The following is a 17,129-nucleotide window of genomic DNA, read 5'->3' on the forward strand; positions in this document are numbered from 1 at the left end:
AACCAGTTGGTCTAACAGTATTCAGAAATGAAACAAATAAGGTGTTATATTTCATAATTTTATTTCTTTAGAGCTCTTATAGAAGTGCTACTTCTTTCACCAATTCATATCCCAGTCAGAAACATTGCTCTTAAAGAAAAATAATGGGGAAAGGGAGCATCTGCTCCCCCATGGCTGATGAAACAGGGAGAGATTTTCTCTAATTGTTGGATTTTCCTTCTTTCTTCCTCTTACATCCTCTTATTTTGATCCCTTCTTTGCTCACTTAATACCTCTCAAGGGCTTGCAGGGTGATGAAGACTGAGTAGACAGGAAGGACAGAAAATAAATCTTTGTCCAAACTGGAACAAGTTGATGATGGCAGACTTGAGCAGTAGGGGACTTTAGGAATAAGGACTGAAGTTTAGTTATTAGGACCATCTTTCTTCTCCTCCTTTCTCTGTGGGCAGAGGGAAAGAGTTGGCCTTAACATCATGGTAGAGAGGTCAGAAGACTACAGCTGATTCCTTGTAGCAGTGAGAAAAAACAGGGTTTGGTGTTTGTGCCCCAAGAGAAAAGATGCACACTGGGCTCCCTCAGCAGTCCTGGCTGGAAGACTTGGGCCTTTCATAATATCTTTCCAGAATATTAGGGATCACAGGCACAAAGCCACAACCCCATAGAATCTCCCCCATTTTAGAAATGAGGTTCTCGAATATAAGGTTGAATAGTGGAAGGAGAGATTATGTGAGCAAATTCAAAGGTGCTGGTCAAACGATACTACTTGAAGATAATGCCTGGTGATTTTCGTTTGGCTGATTCATCACCCAATTTCAAAAGGCATCCAAAATAATTAAATAATTGTGTCTGTGGGCATGGAGAAAATAATGGAAATCAGTCCTTTTTTCATAGATCTCAATAATCTGGATTAGGTTCAAACATTTTAATACCCTTCCAAAATCAGTATTTTACATTTTCTCCTTTTTAATCAATTACCCTTTGGCTTTTCCAACATTTCTCCTCTGCTCTCAGCCCTGAAAAGCACAGAATAGAATCTGTTGTAGATGATCTGAGGATTTAACAGTATTTAATATGGAATATTTAAGACCAATATAAGGGCGCAAAGGATAATAAAATGAGCACTAGTGTATCTATAGCCTTAGAAATAAAGCTACTAGTACAGTGGGGCCTTGCAGTTTCTTTTAACATAGCATCTGTGGTGGTTTTGAACTGTTACCCCAGAAAACCAGGTTCTTAAAGCTAATCCACTTCTGTGGGTGTAAACCTATCGTAAGTAGACCTTGATAAGATTACTTCAGTTAAGGCATGGCCCAGGGCGGGTCTTAATCCCCTATTGGAGTCCTTTATAAATGATGAATATGGAGAGAGAGAAAGTCACAGAAGCAAGAAACTGAAAGCAATGAAACCCAAAAGAGAAGGCAGAGGACTGCAGAGGCCGCCATGTGCCCTGCCATGTGACAGCGGAGCCCAGGAGCACCAGCAGCTGGTCGTCAGGAAGAAAGCATCGTCTGGATGATGCCTTGATTTGGACATTCTCATGGCCTAAAAATTGTAGGCTTGTAAACTAATAAATTCCCTTTCTTAAAGCCAACCCGTTTTAGGGTATCTGCTTTGAGCAGCTTATCAAATTGAAACTGTATCTAATCCCAAAGTCACCAACCTGTTGTTCCAGTGGCCTCCTGAATATAGGCACTGGCAAAACTTTTTATGGGCAAAAATCAATCTTTTTTTTTTCTTTACATAATCCATGTGCCAAAGGACAATCAATTAAATATGTATTTCCTGGCAACCATGGGAGACTTGGATTATTTTTTTTTCTTTGTAAAGATTAACAACTTTGCAAAATTGTAGAAGGTATCCTTTTTTACATTAGAGGGAAAGGAGATGGGCAAGTGAATGAATAAATAAATCAGAAGGGATTCACTTTTTTCTTCTTGCTTCTGCAGCTTATTGCATGTGAATGGCCAAAAACGTTTTCACTGAGCTAAATTCTTGGTCTTTTTTTTTTTCCTATCTCTTTCATCTAAAGAAAATAGGGTTTACTTCAGAAATGCTGACACATGCCAGAATCTCTAAAGTGCTAACATGTGTTGCTCTGAAGAAAAGAATGCATTTCTTTGCTCTTTTTTCTCTTGCTTTTTCCTGGACGGGGGATCCTTGCTTTGGGAGGTGGGAAGGACTCGCAGTAATCCCTTCTGAGAAGCTGAGCTTGTTGTATTCTCTTTGTGTTCCACACATCTGTTCTCCCCATCCTGTTGCTGGGACTGTGAGGGCCAGCAACTCTTTTGGAAAGGTTGGGAGGGTGAGAAGAGAAGTGCAGAATGAGTAGTCACACACTTGTTAGTTAGCCCTCGTGAGAAGGGTCCAACGTGAAACTCCATAGTCATAGATATCCTGTTGGATTTACACACTGTGGACATTCACAGATCCTTGTCTAAGTCACTTGCTTTAATGAAAATACATGATTCTGCACTCTGCAAAAGAGTGAAAAGAGAATGGAAATGAGGCTTAACTGAAGTTTTCACCACTCTGTGATTCTGCCATCAAGTATCCTTTCAGCTCTCCTATCTTTTTTTTTTAAAGATTTATTTTATATTTATTTCTCTCCCCTTCCTCCCTCCCCCCCCCCCCACCCCAGTTGTCTGCTATCTGTGTCCATTCACTGTGTATTCTTCTATGACTGCTTCTATCCTTATCAGCGGCACTGGGAACCTGTGTTTCTTTTTTGCTGCATCATCTTGTTGTGTCAGCTCTCCGTGTGTGCGGCGCCATTCTTGGGCAGGCTGCACTTTCTTCCTCGCTTGGCGGCTCTCCTTACAGGGTGCACTCCTTGCGCGTCAGGCTCCCCTACACGGGGGACACCCCTGCGTGGCACGGCACTCCTTGTGCTCATCAGCACTGCGCATGGGCCAGCTTCACACGGGTCAAGGAGGCCCGGGGTTTGAACCGCAGACCTCCCATGTGGTAGGCAGATGCGCTATCCACTGGGCCAAGTCCGCTTCCCTCTCCTACGTATCTTTAACGTGCCAGTCCCATCAATGGCTAAAAAATATATTCATAGAGATTGTACAAACTTAGCAACACATGCAAATATCAAAGAGTTCAAAGACAGTTGTGGTGGCAAGACTGGGTAAATGACACTCCTTTCTTCTAGGGTGTGCCAAAAGAGTCTTTTTCTTGCTAATGCACTGTAGAAACCCTGGATGTTATGTCTCCTAGAGCTTGAGCTAATGTGATTTCTAACTGTCTAATAAAATTCCACTGCTTGCATATCCTGTGAAGTTCACCCTAATGGGATTTGACCAGTGTGTGCTTTAGTTAAACCCGGAAGCCTAACCCCAAACGTAAGGGGTCAGCCTGGATGACACTTAAGGTCATTTCTGGTCTTGCAGTTTTATCCTGTGGTATAATTTAAATTGACATCTGTCAGAGCTCAAGGCTGAATGTTAGCTAATGTTGCCAGCAGGTAGATGGGGTTGGAGGAGAGGGATGTTTGTGTAACAGGTGCAGTGGCAGGCAATTCACCTATGTTACCCCAAGTAGCAAACCTATTCAGAATGAGAGAGCATGGAATTCCTATCTCAGGGGCCTCATCGTCTTTGGCTTTTATCCTATATAATAACGACCTGGCTTCCTGGTAAGTGTGCTCTAGGTAGGGCATTAGCATGATTTAAATCAGCGCACAATTGGCTTAGGTAACAGAAGCATAAACAGAATGCAAGTCTCAAATGTGCAAACTATTGTTTCCTGCGGGACACATTAGTATTTTTTCCTTTGTTATGATGTAATTTGTGTATTAGTTCTTATTCTTTATTGTATGGCAAGTGACCATTCTTTGCTGGCTCCCAGATGAGGGGTGGTCAGGGCCTGACTCAGTTATTTCTAGGCTCTTCTTCCTTTCCTCCCAATCAGGTGTAAGTGCTCACCTGAGAGGCTCTTCAGAGTCTAAACCAACAATAGAAATAATAGGAAATAGGCTTCATGGTATGTTGAGTATCACCAGACTATTTCTGCAACTGAAATAGAAAAGGTACAAAATAACTTGCATGTATTTCAGAATACCTCCATCACAGATCACGCAGTTTCACCACGTTTGGAGTGGTTGTGTATCGTGGAAGCAGCTGAAGAGGAGCAGGGAACGGGCCCCACCTCCCTCCTTTCTGCAGTCCCCTGCCTTCTTCCTAGGGTTAGCGTTCAGTCTCCTCCTGGGCCTGGCGGCCGAGAGTGGAAAGTGCGTAGCCTCAGGAGACCATCAGACCTGCAGCTGCAGGCTGGTTCCAGTGCTTACTGACCTGGGGCGTCAGATCGCCCACCCATGAGCTGGGGATTACAGCACTCATGCTGCGCGGTTGCTACAAGACCCTCCCTGGCACAATGAGGTGTTCAATAAATTCTAAGGTGCTAGAGACCTTAGAAGTCTCCAGGGCAGAGAGGTGGGCATAACTCTGTGCAGTTTCCGTGAGGAAGCAGCGAGCAGGCTATCCAGGGAAACAAGTTTCGAACTCTGAGGTGTGACATTTTCAAAAGGGCCAAGAGCACACTAAGGCAGGGGTTCTTTACCTTTTTTGTTCCATGGACCCCTTTGCCAGTCAGGTGAAAACCACAGACCCCTTACTAAGTCCACACTATACTGTGTATTATTTAATAAATATATCACACCCCCACCAACACACGTCCCCACAAGAATAAAGTTTTTTAAAATTTCAATTCAATAAATCTTAAAAAAAAATAAAATAAATTTCAATTCAAGATCACGGACCCCTTGTTAAGAACCCCTGCTGTAAGGTGACAAAGAAGCAACTTAGAGGAAATCATGTATCTGTCAGGGACTGTGAGGCTGGTCCTGGTCGAGTTCAGACCCTGCCATTGTCTTGCCCCTTCCTCTCTCGCTTCCTCCCTTACAACTTTCCCAAATGAAATGAATCCCAGAAGGGACATTTTCTAACATCCTCTTTCACTGGTTTGTGTCCTGTGGTTCTTTTTAAATTTTTTTTTAGGAGGTACTGGGGATCAAACCTGGGACCTTGTACATGGGAAGCAGGCACTCAACTACTTGAGCTATATCTGTTTCCCTGTCCTATGGTTCTTGATGTCAGAAAATCCTCTTTGTCAGAGCCTGAGCTTGTCTTATCTCTGCTCATTGAAGACTGTGAATATGTGGCCCCCCAACTTTCATTTGCCCCTAGATAAAAGCCCTTGACAGATTTGAAGACAGTTATTTAATCTTTCTCCAGGCTGAGCACATCATATCCCTTAACCTTTCTGAAGGGATATTTTAGAAATCTTAATTCATCTTTGCAGTTGTCCTCTGGAATTTTTCCAAGTTGTACAGGCAGAAATACATGATCAAACCAGCTTTGCTTGGTTTTGAAATGATAACATGTGCCCAGAGTTTTAAGTGTTACCAAGTTCTTGACAATAATACGTGATTAAGGGGTTTTAAGGGGTTGAGTGATGTACCCAAGGCCAAAAGGTTTATTAAGAGGTCCCTTTGGATCCAGACCCCAGGCTACCCATCTGTCATGGCCCCAGTAATGAGGGTGCCAACATGGCAAAGAACTCCCCACTTGCTCTTTTAATTGTAGTTCTTTCCTTCGGAAGGCTTTTTAATAGAAATATAAAGCTTAATTTTTTACTTTGAATCCAAAGGTGACCCAGAGAGTCCCTTTCATAACTAATCAGATCTCTTTTCCACCCCCTAAAAAATGAAAGCCTCACTGGCCCCAGGACAGGAAGGGTTGCACCCTCTCGGGATGTCTGTAATATGGATCCGTAACCAAGTCCTGTTCTGCACCTAGACCAGACTCAAATCCCAGCAGGTTCCTATTACCTGCCCTCCTTGTTAAGGACATTAGTTCCATACTCAAAGGGCCTTGTGTCCATGGCAAGCACTGGAGCTCTGCCTTCAGGGTTGAAATTTAGGCTTCTTGGACTTCCACCTCGGCCAGTGGGCACCGTAACTGGATGGCATCTCTGAGATGCCGGATTCCTGCTGAAGCTTCAGTTATAGCAATTCTACCTTTTTTCTTCTAAATGCTATGCAACCTAATCCAATGCCTTCTTGTAATCAAAGAGTTGAAATGAACCATTCATTCAAATGAACTGGAGTCACTTCTGCACTCGAGCAGGTGTGCCCAGTTTTGTGCTCATGCTGGGTCTGGGGAATGGGAATTGGAGAGGGAAGTGGAAAATGAGAGTAGAAAATGCATTCACAGAAGCATAAAACATTCCTTGCCATCAAGGAACTTGCAATTCAAGTAGAAATCCAAGACTTGCAGGAGGAAAGCATTAAAGAACAAGGAAGGCATTAAACACTGAGTGCATAATTGGGTGTTACTGAGGAGTTCCCCAAATGCAAATAAGTTGGGGCTGGACTAACTCAGGGGAGCTTCAGGGAAGAGTGAGGGCTTGATCTGGAAAAGATACATAGACAGGATTAGCAGGGAGAAAGCGGGGAGGCCACAGAGCAGGGGGGATTGTGTCATCGATATCAAAGAGAGCCTTGAAGTTCTTATTTTGAGGCGAGGCTAGATAGGTATGCTAAATAGGTGCTGATTGTGCTCTCTAGGAGCTTCTAAACAAAATAGTCATCAGTGTTGCAGGCAGAAATTTTCATGCTACGCAAACAGGAAAATGAAATGCCTTCAGTGATAAAGCTGTGCTCGAAGCTGAAGGCAGTTCTTTCTGGGTGTGTCTTCATGGTCACCACCTCTCCCCTACCTGACCCTAAGGAGGAGTGTTCTAGGTCTAGTTTGGGCAAGTCTGGAACATTGAGTAGGACACCTTTTCCAAGCCTCCACACATGGCGCTTACCCTAGTGTTTAGAAAGTCAAGCCCAGTGTCTCTTTGTGGACTTTCCTTCTCCCTCTCTTTTCTCCCTTAGCAATCTTGTGGCATCCCATGGTAAGCCTTCTACCACCTTCAGCGTTCTCCTCCTGTCTGGCCTTTCTAATCAGAGTCCCAGCATCCAGCCCAGACACTCCCACTCCTCCGACTGTCTCTAATAAGAAAGCTCCTGTTTCAAACGGGGTCTTCAATGCCAGCACAAGCTCCAAGGGCCTGAGCAGTGTCCCTCTGCGAAATGCCTTAGGCAGAGAGGTCCCAGCCCTGCTCACCCCAATGCCTGGACATAAGATTTCACAACTCTTGTAACATGGAGATTACAGCAATTGCCTCAGAGTTTGATAGGAGTGAGAATAACAAAACCCAGATGCTCAAAAACATTGACCTTGCACTGTGTACCCCACATTCACCCCCTCTATCCCCCACCAGCATTCCTGCTTGCTGCCACTGATGCTCATCAGGCCTAGGGAGTGGGCTGTTCCATCTCCAGATTTTCAGCTCCATCCTGTGCCCTGATGGAATAAATCTTGTTCCTGGAAGTGACCATCTGCACCAGATGAGACAAGAGGAGTCAGCTTGAAAACTCAGCGCCAGGCCTCTGCAAAGGAGTTTATAATGTCACAGAGAGACATTACTGAGGTGCTGGATGAGAGTGAGCCAAGAAACCCTCATTTCCTTCCAAAGAGCCTCTAGATGCACAACAGTTCCTCTGAAACGAGTCGTCCATGGTTAACACCCACCAAATGCCAACCATTAGCAGATGAAAAACAGAACTGAATCCCGGGCGTTTGGAGAGCAGAGCTCTTTCCCATCACTGCGGCAGCCCCCTCCCCCTCTGCCATTGCGGGAGCTGAAATGTGTATTTTCTATTGACTTATGTGCCTGTGTTACTACGGAAATAACTGAGGAAGGAACATCGCATTGAAGAACGGGTGGGTTTATGATCGATCCTTAGTTAAGAAGTGAGCTCCACATTTCCTGGCATGGTCTTTGGTTCTGTCTGTTGTCTTGCTATATTGCTTCTATATCTTATTTTAAAAAATGATCGTTTTGGGAAATTCATGTTTGCAGCTCAAATCATACTGGGTCGAAGTGGCCTATAATTTAATCATTTACTGTTGTTGATGTCCTCATGATTTGACTTAAAAGAAAAGGGTATTTCCATTCATCTAACCTAATTTGGAGCGTTGTCTTTCAGGACCAATTACTTTATTCTTTTATCCGGTGGAAATTGGCCAGTGCCGACAGTTATATTGATTTTCCTTATTACCTAGCTTTGTTGGAACATTCACATTTTCACAATCAAGTGCTTCACCATCTCTAATCGAGCTGGTCATGCTGGATCTTTCATCTTCCCCCTTTATTCTAAACCTCTGGTGTGAGCTTTGGGGGTCGGTGAAGGTGGGGGCATTCACCCACACCCACACCGATGAGAGTGGATGTCTCTGAATCGCCCATTCTGCCTCCCTCTCCTCAGTTTCCCTCATTGGAAGCACCGTTTATTTGCTTATCTAATATGTGCTAGGGCCTTAATGAGCTAGAGCTAGTGAACGTGGTCTTGGCACTCAGGGAGCTCATGTTTTAGCAGAAGGAAGCACACAGTAGGGCAGTAAGCAGGTCATGTACTTTAGTTGTTGGGGGCTGTTGGCAGCACCAAGGAGACTTTCTTCCCTTTGAGGGCCCTCCCTGGAGTAGGTGTCAATGAGTGGCAACCACTCCCTCTTCCACGTGGTCTCACTGGATCTACACGGCTAACCTGACATGTAGGTATTAACAGGTAAAGTAACAGTTCATCTTCTTTCCTTGGGTTGGGGAAAGAGAGCCATGGCCCACTGAAGAGCCAGTCAAACAGAAGACAGAATAATGAGGACTAGGATTTGATTTACTAAAAATTTAACTTTTCAGGAATTCATCTGATGCATTCATTTATTCAGTCAGTCAGTCAGTCAGGTAACATGTAGCAATTGAGCATATAGTGCCAGATGTTCTTCTCAGAGCTCAAGGCACAGAAGCAAACAACATGAGCCATCCCTGCCTTTATGGAGCTTTCATTCTAGTGGACATGTGCGTGTATGTGCAGGATGTCTCTGAATGGATACTTAATGCCTTGGAAACACTGGTTGTCTCTGGGGAAATGTGTACACTTTTGATTTTTCTTTCCCCTGTAGGTGTGTGAGCTATTTTGAAAATTACTTACGTGAACTGTAGTCCGTAGTGAGTAGCAGTGCTTCAGCATGTGCTCATCAGTTGTAACAAGTATCCCACACTAAGGGGGGATGTTGTTGATGTGAGAAAGTATGGGAGGGGGAGGGAGTGGGGCATAGGGGAATCCCTTATATGTTTTATGTAATATTTATGGGTAATCTAAGGCTTCTTTAAAAATAAAACAATAATTTTAAAAGTAAGAAATTTTGAAAAAACTTAATTAGGTGGTAGGGTGGCCATTCTCACCCACACAGAGACTTGCCATGGCTGGAGGCTGTGACAGGTTCCAGGAGACCTTGCCAGTGAAGAATGGCCAGTTGAATCCATAGAAGAACTCGTTTAAGGACAGGGAGCTCCAGGAGTAACTGTCTACACTCACGTGTTGCTGAACAGCTACCTCTAATATGTAATGGGAGATGTTGAAATTAGGGATTTCTGTCCAATCTGTCATCGAGGACTGAGTGCTCCCGGCATGCGAGGCAGGGGGCCTGGATGTCTGGGTGCCTGAGGACAGGGTGAAGAATGGCACTAGAGAGCATTAATTCCAGGGAGCCGCTGGCTCAGCCTTCCCAGCTTGTGTCAAAAGACTCGGGTTTTGCTGGCTAGACAAGCCCACTGTTGTATTGTACAGGCTCTGTTAGTGTCTGTCCCAAGTTTGGACATCCCCACCGACTGACTGGCTTCTGGCTTTGGTACCTTCTCCCAGCTAAGTGGGCTGAGCCTGCTGCCAATCGCTTAGACCTCCTCTTTAGGCACACAAGTTTGCCTGTTTCTTGGCATTGCAAATAATGGTGAGATTTAGTTCATTGGAAAGATGTTCTCTGCTACTATATGGCTAAGTGTGAATTCTTTTGGAACTGTTATAAAAAGTGACCTCAGGTTCACTTTCAGGTACATCTATTTTTTATTGGGTTTTGTAGATGCCTGTATTTTAGTTCGGCACCACAATTAATTCATTGATTTACCGATTCATTCACCAATCCTATATTGAGAGTCTATGACATTTGCTAAGAGCTGGAGAAACAAAGATGAAAAAGACAAGGCCCTGACTTCTAGGGGTTCCTGAGCTAGGGGATGTCCAAAAACAAGTCATTTGGGACTCTCTGGGACTCGGGGGCCTCCTTTGGGCAGGGGGCAGTGGGTGGGATCAAGAGCGCTTCTAGCTCTGTTGTTCTAAGTTGGAACCAGGAGAAATTTGCAGAAAGTTGGGCACCTGAAAGGGAGGACATGGGAGAGAGCAAATTTTTCATAAGCAGATCTGGAAAGAGATTCTTTTATTTAAGCTTAAATGCCCCAGCCAGGTAGTTTTACCATCCCAATATTACATGCAGGGAAAATGAGGTTTAAAAAGCTTAAGGGATGCCTGTGAGTCACCTGGGGAACCTGTGAAGATACAGATTCTGATTCAGTTGGCCTGGGATGGGACCTAAGAATCTGCATTTCTAACGCACTCCCAGGCCTTGCTCAAGCTACTGGTCCTTGACCACGCTTTGAGTGGGGTGGAACAACAAAAGCCATGGTTTTCCCTCGGAACCATGCCGAGCAGGCACCATTTCTGCTTGATTGAAAATTAAGAGGGAACTAACCTCCATTCATTAGTCCATTTCAGGGTCAGTACCTGTGGATTATTTCCTTTCCTTTCTTTCTCCATTCTCCTTTCTTCTGTGGGAACAGGCCAAGGAGGCACTCAGCGTTCCTAGGGAGAGTGGGAAGTGTCTAGTTCTGGCTTTCATAGTCTGCACAAGGTCGAAAAGGACAGCAACAGCTCTTCAGATATGAGAACAAGGACCAATTTATACCAGGAAAACAAAGCACTAAGTAACTTGTGAAAGCAATCAGTCAGGATATTAGATTTTTTGTTTTTGAGTTTGTTTTTCTATAAATATCCTGAAGGATTGAGTGATGCTTGCATTGGATCTAACTGTGATTATTTTCCTTTGGTTCCTGGGGCTTTAATTAAAGTAACTCATCCAGGGAACTTGCCAGAATTTACCTCTATGTGACCCTCCTCTGAGGTAGACAAGTTACACCTGCCTTTATGGATGGGGAAATGCAGTGGGAGCTCTGGATTAGGTGCAGAGCACACAGTAGGGGCATCATTTTTACTTGTTGAGTAAATGAATGTATGACGGAATGAAATAACAGGAAAAAGTGTCACTTTAAAAGGAAACTATTAAGATAAACAAGGTGCTGGGGCTGACTTTGCCTTGGATAATCAATTGCTTCATATTCCAGTGTACAATCCGCGACGTGGGTGGGTGTGGGCTGGAATGTTGAAGCTTTCTGCGCTGGGAATTTATTGGGGGCTCTCTGAGGACACCCTGGAGCCTCCACACGCACCAAGTCCCCAGCTGCAACACTGTCTCTATTCTTTCTAATGTGATTTCAAGCTTGCCTGCCCCAGGGGCCTTACCAGGCTGGCCTGCCCTGCCCCCAGCCCCTGGTTCATGATACTGCGTTTGCTTGGACACTCTTAGTCTTACTATATGGTCCACATACTCGTACATTTATATTGCCCCTATAGCTAGAGTCCTGGTTTCTTCAAGGGCAGGAGTTTCTGTAACGTGGGCCCGGGCTGGGAGCTGGCCAGGGGCACGTGAGGCTCCTGTCCAGCCATAGCACGTGGCAGTGTTGAGCCTGCAGCACTGTGCTCCTGTTCTGACCACACAAAGCCAGGTGGTGGAGGGGCCATGTCTGTTCTCGGGACCTCCCTGTCCAGTGGGAAACCAGCCACAGAGAGAGATGAACACAGCCTAGACCCCCACAGCGGCCCGGATGAAATCCTGGGGAACCCTGAGCATTGCAGGACCTCGTTGGTGCTGAGCACACGGGCTGCGACTGGAAGGAGCTTTATGGGGAGGTGTAGCAGGGACAGTTGTCACAGAGATCGGAAGCCACGATTCTGTCCTCCTGGCTACTAACCAGCTCACTGAGGGCGAGCGAATCATTGGGTGTTCCTGGCCCTCAGATGGATGATACTAACGGCATAAATATGCCAAGATTCAGCAAATGCTCAGGAGTTCTGATTCTCAGATTGAAGACTTTATGAGTATGAGTGTGAGTTGGTAAGGAGCTTCCCTAGTATCTTTACACTTATTATAAGGGAGGCAGACCCAATTATTTCTGGGCAAAAGAAGAATCTGTAGTCTTGGGTGAGACATGATATGTACCTCCAAGAACTTGAAGGGCTGTGGAGTGGAAGAGGGGAGAACTTATTCTGTGACTCTGTAGGGCAGAGGGGTAAAAGTCAGGGAGGCAGATTTAAATTTATTTTAGTATAAGGAAAAGAGCCTTCAACAGACAGAGCTTGTCAGCAGTTAAGTACACTTTAACAGTAAATGGTAAGCTTTCCATCTCAGGAAGTAATCAAGCAAAGATTGGATGAGCATTTAGAATTTTTTTTATTTTTTAAGATTTATTGTATTTATTTATTCCTCTTCTTGTTATTTTGCACTCGCTGTCTACTCTCTTTGCCCATTTGTTATGTGCTTTCTGTGTCTGCTCATCTTCTCTTTAGGAGGCACCGGGAACCAAACCCAGGACCTCTCATGTGGGAGAGAGGCAACCAGTTGCTTAAGCCACTGCCACTCCTTGGATGAGCATTTAAAAACATCGTAGAGGGGGACATGGATGTGGCTCAAGTGATTGAGCTCCTACATAGGAGGTTCTGGGTTCGATTTCTGTTGCTTTCTAAATAAGATGAGCAAGACAGCAAGGTGGCACAATGAGCAGGTGCAACACACAGATGCAACAAGAGACACAAAGAGGGAAACATAATGAGAGACACAACAAAGCAGGGAGTTGAGGTGGCTCAAGTCATTAGGTGCCTTCCTCCCACATGGGATGTCCTGGGTTTGGTTTCTGGTGCCTCCTAAAAGGAAGATGAACACAAGATGAGCACACAATGAACAGACACCATAACTGCTAACAATTGTTGGGGGGGGGGGGGAATAAATAAACAAAAAAATAGATACATTGTAGAAAAGATTCATACATTAGCTGGAGGGCTGGATTGGATACTTGCAGTCCTTTTTCTGATTTTAGTGCATAAATGTTTCCATTCTTTTAATGGTCTTTTGTAAAGTCTGAATATTTGTAACAGATACTTCAAGAAATATATACAAATTCAGTATAATAAGGCAGTTGTTCATTTTAGATATGTATAAATCCAAGGCCTATACCATAACACAGCAGAGAAAAAGAATGTATGAAAAAATGGGTAAAAGGAATAGGTTGGGTCTGAGCATCTATTTACAAAATATTGTATTCCTTGAAATTTTGGGGCAAAATTGGAATGTTAAAACTTGAATCTTGTTTCCAAAGAACTAGAGACACTCCCTTTTACATGTACCCCAAATTGTGGGACAATACCCTCTCCTGTGACACCTTGTCCAAAAGTTTCCACTTCTCGTAACATCACTATTTGCTCCTTAATTTCTCTGCCACATGGATGTGCATGTGGAGTTTGTTTAAAGGTGGCTCATCTGTGGGCATATATGACCAGGCCCATCTGGGGAAAGAAAAATGGCAACTGAAGTCCCTGATGTTAGAGGGAGTATCATTTCTTGATGCTCATTCATATATGCTGTGAGGTAAGGATTTTCTCCTCAGACTTAGTGAAGTGGGACAAGCCTGAGGTTTCTTGGAGAAGAGTTGAGTCTCTTGCCCTGATAAGGGTTTTATTTCGGTAGAAGCCTTCTCACTGTTGTGGGTAGTGTATTGTTGTGAATGGGTCACACAATTGATTACCTGTATGAGGGGGCCTCAGGGGGCACCAGGAAGGCAGTTCGCTTCTTGCCAAATGTTGCCTAATGCTTAAAGTTTTACCTTCAGAGCTTTCTTACTGATGGTAGTTTAAGCTATTGATGCGCATTTAAGGGCAAACCTCTCCTCTTCCTCTCTCCTTTCAAAAAACCCCCACAGAAACAACAGCAAAAAAGGCCAACCCTTCTAGAAAGATGGAATCCTATGCCTTTCTTGAACCTCCTGGTGTGTGGAGGACCGAGAGCCAGGTTTGCAGCCAGGTCCTGAATTTTACACATGATACTTTCTGAAAATGTGTTTGCAAGTCAAAGGGATAAAAATCGAGTAATAGAATTAAGCATTATAAACATTACCAGAGAACTAAAATATATTATACAGCCATCTCATTGCGTCTTGTTGTTTAGACCTCATCTTTGGTACTATTTCCAGCATTGTTTTTTCCACATGGCTTGTTAATTATGCTTAAGTGCTAGGGACGTCCAGTTGAGACTAAGGATTTGATGAATGACTATGTCAGACTCTGTTTTATGAAGCTGAAGAGATTGAGCCTTCTCATCACAAGGGCCAACATTTTCATTTTCTTTTACCAGCTCTTTTTAAAAAAGAGCAGGAGCCAATAAAATATTCAAATAATTACACACTTTCCTTAGACTCTAAGCTTGATGAGGGCAAGGACTGGGGCCGATTTTGATCTCCGTGACATCTTCAGGGCCTGCGACAGTGCCAGGAGTTTGTCAAGAATTTGTTAATTGAATTAAGGAGTGACTGCCGACAGGTTGGAAGCAGCAAAGTCTCGGAGGTGGATCCGTTGCTTGGCAGGCAGGGTGCCACCACGAGGGGTTCGCCTCCCGGCTGGCGGGTGAGCAGCCGCGCTTGGCCTGTGTGTAGAGTGAAGGCTAAACAGCTGAAAGTCAAGCACTGCTCGTCATGGGTGGATTTGGGGTCACCAGGGCCGCTGGTGGAACGGCTGGAAATTGCAAGGCAGACTTCACCTGTGTAATTACAGACGCCCTCCCGCTGCCGCCTCTCCCTGGCCTCAGCCACCGCACTGCCAGGCCCACAGAAACACCTAGCTCTGCCCGAAGAGGGGCCTATTTGGCTTTTACTTTTACTTTTTAAAAAACAAATCCAACCGTGGTTGTTTATACTTACTATTCACTTCCTATGATGCAGGAGTCCTTCACCCGACCCCACTGCCTTAGAAAAGGAATGCATGATGATTTCTTTGCTTGATTTAAGGAAAAAATACCCTCTGTGAGTTGTTTCCCTTGAATCAATCTTATTTTGGGCTTAATTTAAATCAGCCTTTTCCTCCCACCTTCCTATTACTTTTATTTTGAAATTAGATCATATTACGTATCATGGGCCGTGTGTACCCTCCATGACCCAGCTTAAGGGAGGAAATATTTCCAGTGCCTTTGCAGCCCCCTTGGGGACCCTTCACTGATCTTGTTGAATTTTGTATTAATTATTTCCTGGCATTTCTTTATGATTTTTCCACCTATATGCATGTTTTACTATATAACACATTGTTTTGTCTTACCTGCTTTTGAATTTTATTTAAATAGTATCATGCTGTATAAATTCTTTGGAGGTACCCACTGCTATACTTTTGAGAAATACCCATGTTAATGTGTGTGGTTGCAGTTCATTCATTTTTATTGCTGTGTATTATTCTGTTATGTGAAGATATCATAATTCATTTATCTATTTTCCTATTTATGGGCATCTAGGTTGTTTTCAAGTTCTTGCTGTTGGGCATAATACAATACTGTATTTTGGTGCATACTTGCATCTATAGTTTCTTTAGGTTATATATCTAGGAAAGATATTCTTGGTTCAATAGGTATGTATATGTTCAACTTTAATAAGTTTAATAGGTTTAATAAATTGTTTTCCAATGTGATTGTACTAGTTAATGTTACCACCAGATGTATATGCAAGTTCCCATTGTTTTATATTTTCATGAACATTTGGTGTTGTCCAAATGTTTACCTTTTGTCAGTATTGGATAATTTATCTTTATGGTTTTAATTTGTATTTTTCTGATTATAAATGATATTCCTGTGTCTAGAGGTTTTTGCTCTTTTCTTGAAAATGTATGCTTATTTCATTTGTGCATTTTTCTATCTTCTTTTGTCTATTTCTTATGGATTCAGTACAGGTATATGCATTGCAAAGATCTTCCCCTTATTTGCTGCTAGTCTTCATTCTGCGGTATCATCTGATAAATAGACATCCCAAGGATGCAGTTGGTGGCCCTTGAACAACTGATCTTGCATGTTCGGGCTTCCATTTCTGCTGGGTTTATTTATTTGTTTACTTGCTTATTCTCTGGCCCTCTAGAAGGTAAGTTCCAGAAGGGCAAGAACTTAATCTTACTTTTTAATCACTGCATCCCTAGCAACCTGGAATAATCCCCAGCATATAGTAGGTGCCCAATAAATATTTGCTTGATGGAGGAATTCTGTATTTAGGATCTGCTCACTTTTCAGATAATTTTAAAACTTGCATAGTGTGTTGTTCAGTGTATCTCTGGCCTTTTCCTTTTCTGAGAGGGTGGGTGGAGAGAGAGGCTGGGAATTGTGCCTTTGGGAGCTCGTTTTTTAGGCTTGTAGGACTTGTCGCCAGGCCCCTCATGGGCTCTGCTCCTCAGAGGGCAGTTTTCTAGGGTGAGGCCAGAATTTCCCAGGCTAAAATTTGTTTTCTTTACCCTTCTGCCCAGACGCGATTGTTGCTTGTGCAAACCCTGCTGGCTTTGCTTTGTTGCTATAGAAACCAGAGCTGATGGTTTGGGGAAAACATGTGAGTGTGTGTGTGCTGGAGGCGGGGGTCGTGGAGGTGAAGTGGGACTGGGAGATGGCCACCGGCGGGGACCGGGCTGTGACAGCAGGAAGGCGCCGGCCACCCCTGTTGGGAATTGCCTTGGCCACCACAGAGGTCTCTCTAAAGGTCCTGCCCGGTTTGGAGGCCACTCGCGAGGCGCCCCCTGGGTAACTGGACTTCCCTTTGTAACTCTGCAGGGCTCCCCCGACGCAGGTCCAGCCCTTCAACAGAGCATCTGGAAAGCCTTGGCCCCTCCTCGCGCCAGAGCCACTGAGCCCTGGAGACAGAGGTCGAGGACCTCTTCTTGGCTACTCCTTAACCTGTGTCCCAGACAAGTGTTTTTCTGGGAACCAGTGAGTACCCCGGGTCTCTGGTGCGGAGGCTCATGCGCTCTTGCAGTAACACTTGCACTTTTGAGAAAAGAGTGGGGGCTGAGAAAGGGCCGGGGTAGGAAGAACAAGGGGAATTTGGCTTTTCAGGAAGCAAAACCC

The 17,129-nt window shown here is 44.2% G+C and overlaps 1 protein-coding gene across 3 annotated transcripts in view; it reads left to right on the forward strand.

Annotated features, from left to right (window-relative positions):
• PRKCE (protein kinase C epsilon) overlaps positions 1 to 17,129 on the forward strand; it is a 512,150-nt gene that overhangs the window by 188,767 nt on the left and 306,254 nt on the right. The window lies entirely within an intron of this gene.

The sequence above is a fragment of the Dasypus novemcinctus genome, chromosome 17, assembly GCF_030445035.2.
Source record: "Dasypus novemcinctus isolate mDasNov1 chromosome 17, mDasNov1.1.hap2, whole genome shotgun sequence".
Lineage (NCBI taxonomy): Eukaryota > Metazoa > Chordata > Mammalia > Cingulata > Dasypodidae > Dasypus > Dasypus novemcinctus.